General features: G+C 36.6%; 1 pseudogene; it reads left to right on the top strand.

Moving 5' to 3' along the window:
• Positions 1-3,438: 3,438 nt before the first annotated feature.
• Positions 3,439-14,648, top strand: LOC123596358 (annotated as a pseudogene).
• The last annotated feature ends 1,376 nt before the right edge of the window (positions 14,649-16,024 follow it).

Here is a 16,024-nt window from a genome sequence, read left to right as displayed (position 1 = left end):
CTCACTCACCCTAAACGTATTATTTTTGGATTTGACTTAAATAGCTAAGTTACCACTTTATCTCTCTCTTTGTCCAAGCCAATCTCTTCCCTCCCTCCGCTTTACAGTACCGTCTTTTCTTGCTCAATATTATCAAACCAAACCACAAATCTAATTAAGCTGTCTTGATGGCCAAAATCTCTGCTCCTGGAGAAATGCATCATGCAGCACATGTAGGTAAGTGAATTAAAAAAGCATCCAGGCAGGTATCTGGTGAATGTCTCAGTTCATCCTTGCATAATAAACTATCTTCTCCTGCTCATTCATTTGTCAGTCACAGTAACTAAGGATTATTATTTGCTGAATGTACGTGACACCAGCAATTTGCAAAGTCTGTTGGCAAGAAAATCAGGTTAGAATGACAGAGTGAGAAATTAAGCAGAAGCCTGATGTAATTAGCTACAACAATCAGTGCTCTAATTTCTGATTTATTGTTTCCTGTTTTCCTGCTGCACTCCACTCTGTGTATACTGTATGCGCTTCATATAGGTCAAACAATTGCCTTATCAGTCCTGGCAAAGCGAGGGGTCAGAGTTAACAATATTTATTTAAACATGCAGGATGCTTCCCACTGCAATTAGGAAATAACTATTACTAATAGGTCCTTGGCACTACTTCCTCATTTATACAATTTTTTTGGGGAAAAAAAAGAAACAGAAACAAGAAAGAATTGGGATTTATTTCTTACATATGCACGAGAGTTGGCTTAGCTCTCCTTGTAAAAGAATTTTCCTTACTTTCAAAAAAATCTATGCTTCTAAATGAGGCAAACAAATCATTATTGTTATAGCTGAATATTCTTTTAGGGGAAAAGTATCCTTCCTGATAATTAATACAGTTGCATTTTCAAATCTCTGTTAAAAGGTTTTTGTGGACCCCAGCCCCCTGGTAAACTCTCTGGAGGATGTCTTTGCTTTCCATCATTTGGCCACAAACTTAAAATGGAATTAGTCATCCTTCTCATAGTTTAAGAAAGCATTCTTTAAAACTGCATGTAGGATCTATTTCGAAGAGGAAAACCATGAGCATGTTTAAACTCCAAGAAGAATTTTTAAAAAGAAACCTCTGAAATAGAACAATGAACTCCTGTAAGATAGAAATAGCACTATGCTTGACTCAAAATAATGTTTACCACCTGAAAATATAAGTCAAGGTAGTATAAATTCAAATGAAATTTTTATCACTAGCCGGCAAGGGACAATTTTATAGGCCCTTCCTGGTGAAAAACAAAGGAACTGGATATGATGAGATAAATACTTTTGCTTTTATTCTTTTTAAAAAAAATTTTAAAAACTTTTTATTTTAATTTCAGTTCGTTAACATGGAGTGCTATCGTAGTTTCAGGGGTACTGTATGGTGATTCAACGATTCCGTATGTTTTTATTCTTTCAGTTTCAAAAATTTACATATCCAATGCTCTCAGAGCACTATATACCTGCAGTAAGAGGAAGCGGAACACCTTTAGAAGGCCTTCAGGGAGTCCTCCACAGCCTGCAAAGCAATATGGACATTACAAGACTACACTGAGTATCAGGAGACCGGGATTTTTATCCAGGCCATTTCTCTCATTAACTATTGGTCTTGAGCAAGTCATTTGCCCTCTCTAGATCTCACGTTCCTCATAGATTAAATTAGAAGTTTAGATTTGATCTTTAAATCTTCTTTATAACAAAAATTGGTGTATATCAAGCATTTATGCTCTGTGTCAGGCACTCTACTAAATATTTTAGAAGCCCTATGTCTTTTTTTGTTTTTTTTGCTATTAATACAACTAAATTAGAAACATTTCAAATTCCAATTAAATTAAAATTTAAAACATTATAATGGACAAAAGAGGGGCATTATGTACTTGCAAAACACATGAGGAGAAAAATTGTCTATTATACTTGCCCGTTTTTCTGCTCTTTCCGTTGTTCTGTCTTTCCTGATGCTCCCTGATTCCTTATTTGTCATTTCCTTTTCATTTAAAGAACTTCCTTTAGCCATTCTTGAAGGGTAGGTCTGCTTGTGACCATTTTTTTTTTTTTTTTAGTGTCCATTCATATGAGAATGTCTGGATTTCCTCTTCATTCCTAAAGGATAGTTTTCCTGGATATACATTTTGCTGTTGACTGTTCTTTTCTTACAAGTTGAAAGACATTCCATGTCCTTTAACTCTCCCAGGAGTCTATGAACTAGGAACTCATTATCTCTGCTTTACAGATGAGGAAACTGAGACTTTGAAATCCAGTGGCTTGTCTCAGGTTATTCAGCTGGAATGAGACCCAGGGATCATTTCAAACCTATAATTAATACAAGTTAATTTGTGCTCATAACCCAAGTGCTTAACCTTTTTGTTCTACGGTCTTACATCTTAAGCTCTTAACATATTAATACTGTAATCAAACATACATACAGATCCATGGAAATCAACACTGTAGTATACCTTAAACAAAAATGCAAAAATCCACAAGGTTCTACTGAAATAAGATGGATTACCTTAACACATGACTATCCAATTGTACTTGTATCTAAGAATAGTTAAGCGAAAATGTCAATAAAGATTTCCAAAATAGAAAAAAAAAAAAAAAAAAAAGAGGTTAGAGTGGGAGAGAGCCAAAGCATAAGAGACTGTTAAAAACTGAGAACAAACTGAGGGTTGATGGGGGGTGGGAGGGAGGGGAGGGTGGGTGATGGGTATTGAAGAGGGCACCTTTTGGGATGAGCACTGGGTGTTGTATGGAAACCAATTTGACAATAAATTTCATATATTAAAAATAAATAAATAAATAAATAAATAAATAAATAAAGATTTAAAAAATTAAAAAAAAAAAAGATTTCCAAAATTAGCATGGAATCAATCACTAAATCATTGCCGATTACATACTGTGTTCTTAATTCAGAATTTTATTCTATAGAATGCTATAGACATCTAAAATGCATGCTTTTCTCCCAAGAGGTTAATAATTCAGTCGGGGTTATAATCCATGTTATGTATCCATTTCTGATAAAAATTGAGGTGCACATACAAGCTGAAGGAAGTCATCTGAAGAAAGGGTTTCAAATCTCAGAGCAAGAGCAGTCAGCGCATATTCGTGGATGAGGTAGATGAATATCATCTACATTAATGCAAGTGGGGAGAAAGAGATTTACTGGAAAAACAACTGGCAGAAAGATGTTAGTTAAGGGATTGAATAGAGACAAGAATCTTTAAGAAAGTCTAATGTAATAGTGCTCAGGATAGAAGAATAGGCGTGTGTGTGTGTGTGTGTGTGTGTGTGTGTGTGTGTGTGTCCCAGGACCCTGTGACACTGTGTGTGTGTGTGTAGAGAGGAAAAGTAGGGAGAGAAGGGACCTCATATTGAAAGAAGTTACTTAGGCATTATTACAACGTTCTACTTATAATGGATAAAACCCGAAATGAAAAGTGCCAGTAGGAAAAGAGAGGGAAGACACATGTGAGAAATGTTTTTAAATTTGAAAAGATTTTTATTTGTTCACTCAATTATTTATTCATGTGATTAACCTTTCTTAAAATGTTCTTTTTAATTTTTTAAAAATATTTATTTATTTATTTATTTATTTATTTATTTATTTAGGGACACAGAAAGTGAGCACAAGTGGTGGGGGAAGGTGAGGGAGAAAGAGGAAAGAAAATCCCAAGCAGGTTCCCCACTGTAAGTATGGAGCCATAGGTGGGGCTCCATCTCATGAACCGTGAGATCATGACCAGAGCCCAAATCAAGAGTCAGGTGCTCAACTGACTGAGCCACCCAGGTGCCCTGTAGGCTAAGTTTTGAGGGATAAATAGGTAGTATCCAAATGAAATACCAAAGTAAGGGTATTCCAAGGCATAAGATAAGCATGCTCTAAAGTGAGATATACCATTGCATGTTTGGGATTCTGAAAGAAGTTTGGAAAGGTGAAGTATGAGGTGCTAGAATATAGAATGGGAGACCTACCACTAGAAAAGAAAACTGGGACAAAATCTTAAAGAGTCTGTTATATCTTCATCTGAAGATAATAGGCAACAATGAATGGACAGCTGGGTTGCTTCCATACCTTGGCTGTTGTAAATAATTCTGTAATAAACATAGGGGCGCATGTATCTTTTCAAATCAGTGTTTTTTATTTCTTTGGGTAAAGGTCCAGTAGTGGCATTACTGGATCATATAGTAATTCTATTTTTAAGTTTTTGAGGAGCCTCCATATTGTTTTCCACAGTGGATGCACCAATTTACATTCCCACTAACAGTACTCAAGTGTTCCTTTTTCTCCACATCCTCACCAGAGACACAAAAATACCATACCATTCCACTCATGTGGAATTTCAGATATAAAACAAATGAATAAAGAGAAGGGGAGACACACAAAAAAATACAATTGTTTTTGAATTTTATTTGAGAGAGAGAGAGAGAGTGCAAGCAGGGGAGGGGGAAGAGGGTCAGAGAGAGAGAGAGAATCCTAAGCAGACTCCACACTCAGCATGGATGCCAACTCGAGGCTTGATTCCAAGACACCATGATCATGACCTGAGCCAACATCAAGAGTTGGCTGCTCAGTCAACTGATCCACCCAGGTGCCCCCCAAAACATACTCTTAAATACAGAAAACTAACTGGCAGTTGCCAAAGGGGAGATGGGTGGGAGGATGGGTGAAATAGATAAAGGAGATAGAGTACACTTATTTTGATGAGCACTGAGTAATGTATAGAATTGTTGAATCATCATATTGTACACCTGAAACTAAGATAACATTATATGTTAGTTATATTTCAATTGTTAAAAAGAAAGAGAAAGAAGAAAAATAAAATGAACAATGAACGTGATTGGATTTGAATCTGGGAAACCCAGATATTCAGTGTATATGATTATAGGGATTTTTTGTTGTTTGTTTGGGGCGGGGTGGGGGGTTGTTTGTTTTTTTATAGATATTTCTTATCAAGTTGAGGAAATTCTCATCTATTCCTAGCTTACTAAAATTATTTATCATGAATTGGTGTTGGATTTTGTCAAATGCTTTTTCTGCACCTACTAATATGACCATGTGGGGTTTTTTTCATAGAAAGTTGATGCAATGGATTACATAAACGGATTTTTTTAAATTTTTTTAACGTTTATTTATTTTTGAGACAGAGAGAGACAGAGGATGAATGGGGGAGGGGGAGGGTCAGAGAGAGAGGGAGACACAGAATCTGAAACAGGCTCCAGGCTCTGAGCTGTCAGCACAGAGCCCGACACGGGGCTCGAACTCATGGACCATGAGATCATGACCTCAGCTGAAGTTGGACACTTAACCGACTGAGCCACCCAGGCACCCCTACATAAACTGATTTTTGAATGTTCAGTCAGGTTTGTATACCTGGGATAAATATCATTTGGTTATGGTGTATAATTCTTTTTATACATTGTTGAATTCTATTTGCTATTATTTCGTTGAGAATTTTTACATCTATGCTCAAAGAGAAATTATTTCTCCTAATGCCTTTGTCTGATTTTGGTATTAGAGTAATGCTAGCATCATAGAATGAGTTAGAAAGTATTCTTTCTGCTTCTGTCCTCCGAAAGACATTGTCAATAACTGATACATTTTCTTCCTAAAATGTGAAGTGGAATTCGAAAGTGAATCTGTCTAGACCCCACCTTTCTATTTGAAGAGGTTATTAATTTTTGACTCAAATTATTTAATAAATATAGGCTTATTCAGTTTGTCTATTCTTTCTTGTGTGACTTTTGGTATTTTATGTTTTTCAAGGAATTTCATCTAGATTATCAGTTTATGGGCATAGAGTTAATTCATAGCATTTCTTTTTTAATTAATTTTTTTTTCAATGTTTATTTATTTTTGGGACAGAGAGAGACAGAGCATGAACGGGGGAGGGGCAGAGAGAGAGGGAGACACAGAATCGGAAACAGGCTCCAGGCTCTGAGCCATCAGCCCACGCGGGGCTCGAACTCACGGACCGCGAGATCGTGACCTGGCTGAAGTCGGACGCTTAACCGACTGCGCCACCCAGGCGCCCCTATTCATAGCATTTCTTGATTAGCCATTTAATGTCCAAGGGATCTGTAGTGCTGTCCTTTCTTTTATTTCGCATATTAGTAATTTATATTGTCTCTCTCTCTCTTTTTTTTTTTTTTTTTCTTACTTAGCCTGGCTACAAGACTATTGATTTTATGTATCTTTCAAAGAACAAGTATACAATTTTGTTGATTGATTTCCTATTTCCAATTTCATTGATATCTGCTTATTGTTTCTTTTCTTATGCTTACTCTGAATTTAATTTGCTCTTATTTTTTTTAAGTTTCTAAGGAAGAGACTTAGTTTACCTATTTTAGACAATTCTTCTTTTCTAATATATTCATTTAATGTTATAAATTTCTCTCTATGGACTGTTATTGCTACATCCTACAAACTTGGTTGTGTTTTCGTTTTTATTTAGTTGAAAATATTTTTAAATTTCTCTTGGGATTTCTTTGATCCATGCTTTATTTAGAAGTGTGCTCTTTAAACTCATGTGTTTTGAGATTTCCTACTCATCTTTCTGTTATTGACCGCTAGTTTAATTCCATTGTGATCTGAGAGCAGACATTGTATGATTTCTATTTTTTCAAATCTGCTATGGTGTGTTTATGGCCCAGAATGTGGTTTGCCTTGGTTGCATGTTTCATGTGAGCTTAAGAAGCATGTCTATTGTATTTGATGAAGTAGTCTGTGGATGTCCATTATAGCCAGTTGAACAATGGTGTTGCTGAGTTCAACTATATCCTTATAGATTTTCTGCCTCTTTTATCTGACCATTTCTGATAGAGGGATACTGAAGTCTCCAACTCTGTTGTGGTCTTATCTATTTCTCCTTGCACTTCTGCCTCATGTAGTTTGTTGCTCCAACGTTAGGCACCTACATGTTAAAAATCATTGCCTTCCTGGAGAATTGATCCCTTTATCATTCTTTAATGTCCTTTTTTATTGCTAATATTTTTCCCTGCTTTGAAATTTTCTCTGTGTGTAATTAATATAGCTACTGCTTTTTTTTAGAGTTATCATGGTATATATTTCTTCATCCATTTATTTTTAGTCTATATGTGTCTTTATATATATATAGTGGGCTTCTTATACACAACACATATTTGAATCTTGCTTTTTGATCTACTCCAACAATCTCCATCTTTTAATTGTCCAATTTAAACCATTGGCGTTTGAGATGATTATTGATATAGTTGGATTAATATCTATCATATTTATTACTGTTTTCTATTTGTTGTTCCTGTTCTTTTTTGCTTTTCTGTCTTCTACTCTTTTTCTGCCTTTGAATTGAACATTTTATATAACTCCATTTTCTCTCCTTTGTTAATGTACAAATTATGCTATTTTTTAAAACTTTTTGTAGTGGTTGTTCTGGAATTTATACTACATATTTATTATAAATCTAAGAACACTTTCTAATAACACTATACCACTTCATGGTAGTGTGAGTAACTTATAATAATAAAATAATCTTAATTCCTCTCTCCCATCCCTTGAATCATTGTTGTCATTCATTTAACTTATTGTAGCATACATAAGCATATGTATAAATATATATACATATGTAAGATGCATACATAAGCACACATAATCAAATAGGTTGTTTCTGAAAGTAAAGAAACATACGATCATCTCAATAGACACAAAAAAAGTAATTAACAAAATTCTACATCCATTTATGATAAAAACATTTAATAAGTTAGACACGGAAGGAGCATTGCAACATAATAAAGGCCATATATGACAAGCCTATAGTTAACATCATACTTAATGATAAAAGGTTAAAAGCTTTTCCTCTGATAGGGAACAAGAGAAGGATTCCCACTCTCACCACTTCTACTCAACATAGTGCTGGAGATCCTTGCTAGAAAAATCAGACAAAATAATAATAATAAATTAATAATAATAATAGACATCAGAATTAGAAAGGAAGAAATGAAGCTGTTCTATTTGGAGATGACATAATTTTATGTATAAAAAATCCTAAAGACTCAACTAAAAAACTGTTGGAACTAATCAGTGAATTCAGTGAAATTGCAAGATACAAAATTAACACACAAAAATTAGTAGTGTTTCTACACACTAACAACTAATTTTCTGAAAAAGAAACAAAAACAATTGATTCCATCCAGAATAACGTCAAAAACAATAAAATAATTAGGAATAAATTTAACTGAGAAGATGGAAGATCTCTACTCTGAAAACTACAAGCCACTGATGAAAGAAATTGAAAGAGACACAAATAAATGGAAAGGTTTCCCATGTTCATGCATTGGAAGAAATAATATTGAATGCTGCTAAAATACCATCTATAGATTTAATGCAATCCTTATCAAGATTCCAGTGGCATTTCTTACAGAAATTAAAAAATATACTAATAAAATTTATATGGAACCACAGAAGACCCTGGAGAGCAAAAGAAGTCCCGAGGAAGAACAATGCAGGAGGCATCACACTTTCTGATTTCAAGCTGTATTATAAACCTATAGTAATTAAAACAGTACATTACTGGCACAAAAGCAGACAAATAGACCAGTAGGACAGAATCAAAATCCCAGAAACAAATCCAAGCACATACAGTTAACCAATATTTAATAAGAGAGCCAAGAATACTCAATGGAGAAAAAAACAGTGTCTTTAATAAATGGTGTTGGGAGAATTGTATATTCACATGAAAAGAATGAAAGTCAAAAATTAACTCAAAACTGATGATTAAAGGCTTAAATGTATACCTGAAACCATTAAACTCATAGAAGAAAACAAGAAAAAATCTCCTTGACATGGGTCTTGGTAATATTTTTTTTGGAAATCACACATTAAGCAAAGGCAACAAAATCAAAATAAACAAGTGGGGTTATACCACACTAAAAATCTTCTGCACAGCAAAAGAAACCATCAACAGAGTAAGAAGACAGCCCTTGGAATAAGAAAAATATATCTGCAAATCATGTATCTGATAAGGGGTTAATATCCAAAATATACAAAGAACTCCTACAACTCAAAAGCAAAAATAATAACAATAACAATAACAATAATCCAATTCAAAAAGGGCAAAGGACCTGAATAGATATTTTTCAAAGAAAATATATGAATGGCCAACAGGTACATGAAAAGATGTTCAACAATCACTTGTCATTAAGAAAATGCAAATTAAAACCACAATGAGATATCACCACCTGCCCCTGTCATCATAAAAAAGACAAGAGAAAACAAATGCTGGTGTAATTGTGGAGAAAAAGAAACTCCTTTGCATTGTTGGTGGGATTGTAAATTGTCACGGCCATGATGGAAAAACAGTATGGGGATACTCAAAAAACTAAGAATAGAACTACCATATGATCCAGCAACTCCACTTCTGGGAATGTATCTAAAGGAAACGAAAACACTAACTTGAAAAGATACCTGCACCCCCCCCCCCCGCCCCGCCACAATGTTCATAGCAGCATTATTGACAATAGCCAAGACATGGTAATAACCTAAGTGTCTATCAATAGATGAATGGATAAATGTGGCATATATATACAATGGCATAAAAAATGAGAAAAATCCAACCATCTGCAACAACATGGATGGATCTGAAGGGCATTATAAAATAAGTCAGGGAAAGACAACTACTATATGATCTCACTTATATGTGGAATCTAAACACAAATCAAAATAAAAGAAAACAAAGCAAAAAACACCAAACTCCTAGAAAAAGACATCATATTTGTGGTTACCAGAGGTAGAGGGTGGAGGGGGGTAGGTGGAGGAATGTAGTCAAAATATACAAACTTCCAGTGATAAGAGATAAGTTCTAGGGTTGTAATGTACAACACGATGACTAGAGTTAATATTGCTGTATGATATCTAGGAAAATTGTTAATGAAATTGATCCTAAGGGTCCTCATCACAAGGAGGATTTACTTTCTTTTTATCGCATCTATATGAAATGATGGATGTTAACAAAACTTATTGTGTTAATCATTTCACAGCATGTGTAAATCAAATCATCATGCTACACACCTTAAACTTACATGGTGATGTTTATCAAATTGTTTCTCAATTAAATGCATTGTTACTAGTATTGTTTCGAACAAACTGTTATCTGTGATATCAATTAAGGATAAGAAAATTTTAAGTTTTGGGACACCTGGGTGGCTCAGTCAGTTAAGCGTCTGACTTCGGCTCAGGTCATGATCTCACGGTTGGTGGGTTCAAGCCCTGTGCCGGACAGCTCAGAGCCTGGAGCCTGCTTCAGATTCTGTGTCTCCTTCTCTCTCTGCCCCTCCCCTGCTCATGCTTTGTCTCTCTCTGTCTCTCAAAAATGAAGAAATGTTAAAAAAAAAAAGGAAATATAAAGTTTTTAACTTTATTATTTCTTCTTCAGTGCTCTTCCCTTCTTTATGTAGATCTGAGTTTCTGACCTATATTGTTTCCCTCTTCTGTAAAGCACTTCTTTTACCATTTTTTGCAACAAATTCTCTTAATTTTTGTTTATGTAAGAAAGGCTTTAGTTTGCCCTCCCTTTTGAAGAATAATTTTTCAGGGTACAAAATTCTAATTGGTGTTTTTGTTTTGTTTTGTTTTGTTTTCTCTCAACACTAAATATTTCACTCCACTCCCTTCTCACTTGGATGGTTTTTGAGCAGTCAGATGTAATTCACATCTTTGTTCCTCTTTAGTCAGGGTGTTTCTTCCCTTTGCCTTCTTTCAGGATTTTATTTTTAGCTTTGAATTTCTGTAGTTTAAAAATATCTGCCTGGTATAGGGTTTTTTGGGGTTTTTTTTGTTTTTTTTTTTTTTTGACATTTATCCTGTTTGGTGTTCTCTGAACTTTCTGGATCTACGGCTTGGTGTCTGACATTAACTTAGGGAAATTCTCCATCATTATTGATTCAAATATTTATTTGCTCCTTTCTCATTTTCTTCCCCTTGTGGAATTCCCATTACACGTATGTCACACCTTTTGTAGTTGTCCCTCGGTCTTTGATATTCTGTTCTTTTCCTTCAGTCTCTGTCTCATTGCTTTTCAATTTGGGAGGTTCCTATGGACATATCCTCAAGCTCAGGGATTTTTTCTTCTAATTAGCCCATTAAAGGCATTCTTCATTTCTGTTATAGTGTGTTTTTTGGTTGTTGTTGTTGTCATTGTTGTTGTTATCTCTAGCATTTTTCTTTGGTTCTTTTTAGGATTTCCATCTCTCTGCTTACAATCACTATTTGTTCTTGTATGCTGTCTACTCTATCCATTAGAGCTCTTAGCATATGAATCGTAGTTTTTAAAATTCCTGGTATGATAAATTCAACAGTCCTGCCATGTCTGGTTCTGACACTCGTTCTATCTTTTCAAATTGTGTGTGGGGGGGGGGGGTGGAGGGGCCTTTTGGTATACCGTGTAATTTTTTCTCAAGAGCCACATGTGAGGTACTTGGGTAAAAGGAGTTGCTGTAAATAGGTCTTTAGTAATGTGGTGGTGAGATGTGGGGAAAGAGAAAGTGTTCTATAGTCATGAGATTAGGTCTCAGACTTTTAATAAGCCTATACCCCTGGACTATGAAGTTCAGAAGTATTTCTTAGTTTTTTTCCTCCATCCTTCAGTGGTAAAGGATGGCTAGAGTGGGTTGGAGTTGGATATTCCCTTCTTCCACATGGAAAGCTAGAGCGACTGGAATTTGGTTTTTCCCTCCCTCTAAGACAGTTAGGCTCCAATAATACCTGGTTCACATGGCAATTTCCACACATGAGCCTCTGCTCCTGTGAGCTATGACTTTCTATATTCGCCTGTCTGTCTCTCCTATCTTGAGGGCCCTGTGTTCTCATTTCTCCTTTGGATCCTAGAAGAGTTGTTGATTTTTCTGTCTGTTCAGCATTTTACTTGTTATTAGGATAGAGTGGCAACTTCCAAGCTCTTTACATGTGGAACCAGAAACAGGAAGCCCTTAGTTGTTTTTTTTTTTTATGTGAATGATAGGGTAAACATTGATGTCATTTATAGAAACAATATTTGTTATTACTGAGGTATTGTTGACGTATATATAGGCATAGCTGGGACATAAACCTATACACAATCCATATGAAGCTGTTCTATGAAAGGCATACATTCCTTAATTCTTTCATTTGCTCCACAAATATTTACTGAGTGCAAAATAGGCTCTGTACTGTTTTGGAAAAACAGTGGGGAACAAGTAAGACAAATCTTTGTTCTCATGGCAGAAAGTCAGGGGTTCAAGGTGCCTATCAGAAGTGAAAGGCTCGGGGCGCCTGGGTGGCGCAGTCGGTTAAGCGTCCGACTTCAGCCAGGTCATGATCTCGCGGTCCGTGGGTTCGAGCCCCGCGTCGGGCTCTGGGCTGATGGCTCAGAGCCTGGAGCCTGTTTCCGATTCTGTGTCTCCCTCTCTCTCTGCCCCTCCCCCGTTCATGCTCTGTCTCTCTCTGTCCCAAAAATAAATAAACGTTGAAGAAGTGAAAGGCTCTATGAATGCTAATTGGCTAAAGTTGAGGCTCCTGGGTGTGATATTTAAGAATAGCAAGACAGGCAAAGTGGACAACATCCAGGCTGGAGCGTTAATGGAAGGTCATCTAGTACAATGTAGTTCTGGATCATGGACTTAAATTACTCAAAAAGAACAGCCACGTCTACAAGTATGATGGCATATGAGAATCTGGATTTAGGGAACTCTGATTTCTTCAAAACTCGAACTAATGGAGGAGGTCCTATTTATGAAGGGCAGAAGCTGAGGGACGGTGAAGTTTGGTGGACTGCTGCCTTCCTTTGACATTGGTGGCCATCTGCTTTTTGAAATACTCCTCAGCAACATGTCTCAGTGCACCACAGGCAAGAATGAGGTGACACCAGAATTCCGCCAGAATGTTGATGTGAAAATCTCTCTCACGGAGGTGCACTTCTGTGGGTCTCCCACCCTAGAGGATGATGTGGACCTGATTGAGGCCTTTGCCCAATGCATGCTAAGATGTACATAATCCTGGAGGCATTGAGGATACATCTTCCAGAAGCTGCAATGTGTGACTTCTCTTGATCGTGAGAACATTTGGCTCTACCCCAACCTTCTGCACTTGCACAGCAAGTTCTTTGACTATAAGATCCCCTACGCCATGATACTTAATCTCTTTTCGCTACTCTACAACGACCAGCACCAGAGGCTTTTTGTGATTAGCCTGAATCTGCCCATCAGGCAAGATCAAACCTAATGCCACTTCCTGATCCTTCTTTTCCCCAAGAACAAAGACATTTTCTTGACTCCTATTACGAATAAGGAAGAGATGAAGGAACCCTTTGACAGGCAGATCACCAAGAACATGTCAAGATGCCTCCAAGAGATGTTAATTGGGTCATGAAAACACCGGTCAACCACAAGTTTCCAGGCAACTTCCAAGGGCGCTCGGGGGCTCGGTGCATGTGCATCATCTGCTCCTGTAAGGCAGGCTCAAGACTATTGCATCTGCCGGAGCAAGGTTTATCTACGTTCATAAGCCACCCGTGTACATCTGCTTTGAGAAGATCTCCTTCGTCAACTTTGCTGTGGCTTCACCCCCATTGCTCCTTTGACTTTGATATTGAGACCAAGCAGGGCACCTTCAGAAGCATCAAGAGGCAGGTGCATGGGAACCTGATTTTGTTAATGCAAAAAGTTCAACATCAAAAATGAAATATTGGAAGAGAGGTAAACCAAAACTACAGCGAATAGGGCTCTAACTGCGATGAAGAGGAGCACCACGCCCACTTGGACTTGATAATAGGATACCTACTTAGAGAATGCCATCAACAGTAGAGATGACTCAAGAGAAGGAACGAATAAGTCATTCAGCTCAGGAGAGGAAGAAGAAATGGCAGAAAGATTTGACAACAAGCCCTCTGCCAGTTCCTCCAATAATGAGGACGACAGTGCCTGCAGTGAGAAGAGGAAACACCTCAAAAAGACCAAGAATCATAAAGGTTGCAAGAAGCCTTTGGAGAAGGGAAAAAGCCTCAGTGCCCCCCCCAAAGGCATATTTATGCATAGATGCTGTGGCTCGATCCTGAGTGAGAAGAGATCAAGTCAGACAGTCTTAACATTAGTATTATGAAACTTTCCAAGAAGGCAAACGAGACCTGGAGGGGAATGTCCAAAGAGAAGAAAGACAAGTGGGATTGCAAGGCTGAGGATACCAGAGGGAATATGACAAAGCCATGAAAGAACATAAAGGGGTCCATGGTGAGTCTTCTGAGAGAGACAAGTCAAAGAAAAAGAAAAGAAAACTAAATGTGGGAAAGAAATCAATGCCTTCTAGGAGCTCATTATCCAAGTCATTCTCAAGGCAGCTAAGTGAGGCCTTCAAGAAAATAGTCTGTGTCCTGTGAAGATAACTTTTCAGGAAAGAACAAAAGCAAAAAAAAAAAAAAGAAGACAAGCAGGAAAGGACTCTGAAGAAGAGGAACTAGCCAGTACTTCCCCAGCTCAGAGGATTGCGTGACAGGATCTGATAAGCAGAGAGGAGGGAAATGTTCTTTCCTTGTACTTGTCCTGTCACACCTTAGCCTCTCCATCCATGTTTCAGTACCAGTTTCTCCTTGTGTGAAATGTCATCCTCAGGTTATGTGCCATCCAAACAAGTTCTCCTGATGATATACCCTTCCTTGGGGAAGCAGGAGAGGTGTCTTATCTGCTACTTCTCAGGGATGACTCTATAACTTGGGAGAGCTTGGGTCAGAGGCAGGGTAATGCAGGATCAAAATCCTCCTAATTTCCAACCTTTAGGATATATGCTTCTTGTTCAGGTCAAGTTGCTATAGCAGGGGTCATGTGAGGTCGGTCCTGTCGCTTCTAACTGGGGCCTATTTCTACTTTTATTTTGTATTTCTGGTCTGTGAAAATCAACATTCAATAGAGGGAACTGACTTCGGGGAAGAAAGAGAAGGAAGGGGTGATCAATTTTGCCAAATACTACTGATTGGTAGAGAAAGACAATGGCAAATGGAGGTGAATGATGACCTTGACAAAAGCAGATTCATGAGCTTTGAGGTAATACATCTAGGGATTTAAAATCAGGCTCCACCAGTTAATAGCTTATGACTATGGGCAAAAAACTTAAATATTCTGGGCCTCAAAATTTTCATCTTGGCAATCTAGTTATATAGTGCCTATATTCAAACTGGTCTGATGACTAACAAAATAACATATGGGAAATATCTCATGATTCAAAAAATAGTCTTTCTTTTTGTTCCGCTTTTCCAAGTCAAAAAAATGGAAAATATTGTTAATTAACTGGTTTTGTCAAAGATCCATGGGTTGAAATTAAAAAAAAAAATAGATGCCTACATTTCTGAAGTGACTCTTCCACTCACAAATTCAAGGCAACAAAGTTTAAACTTTGTAATGGGAATAGTCACAAATTGCTAAACAGTCACATAATAGCTAATAATTTTAATAAATGCTTTAAATTTCAATCACAAAGAAAATAACTAAAACATGTTTCTTACACAAAGAACTAACTTCCTCTGAAATAAAAACAATGAAAGAAGAGATTGCGAAAATGGGAGTATTAATAAAATTAAAGGCATATTAACTTAAAATGGTAATGATGTCCCAGTAGGAATAAATTAATTCTTTTTAGACTGAGGAAACAATTTCATGCAGAATTTACAGCAAAAGAAATGCTATCCTTGTAATGGAATCTATCATTTTGCAATTAATTTAACATTTTGTCTGGGTTAAAGCTTAATTACTGCACAAATATTCTTAAAGTAACATGAATTTCTGTTATGACAGTGAAACATTTAAAACATTTTAGGGATGTTTGGAAAATACCTGGGAATTTTTGTAATACTTTCTTGTGTCTTCAGAGGAATGAAATCCCCTAATTTTAATGTAGTCTGACATGCTAATCTTTTTCTTTTTTTTCCCTTTTTTTCTTTTTTTTTTTTAATTTTTTTTTCAACGTTTATTTATTTTTGGGACAGAGAGAGACAGAGCATGAACGGGGGAGGGGCAGAGAGAGA

This window comes from Leopardus geoffroyi, chromosome B1 (genome assembly GCF_018350155.1).
Source record: "Leopardus geoffroyi isolate Oge1 chromosome B1, O.geoffroyi_Oge1_pat1.0, whole genome shotgun sequence".
Lineage (NCBI taxonomy): Eukaryota > Metazoa > Chordata > Mammalia > Carnivora > Felidae > Leopardus > Leopardus geoffroyi.
This window is presented reverse-complemented; position numbering and strand designations above follow the sequence as displayed.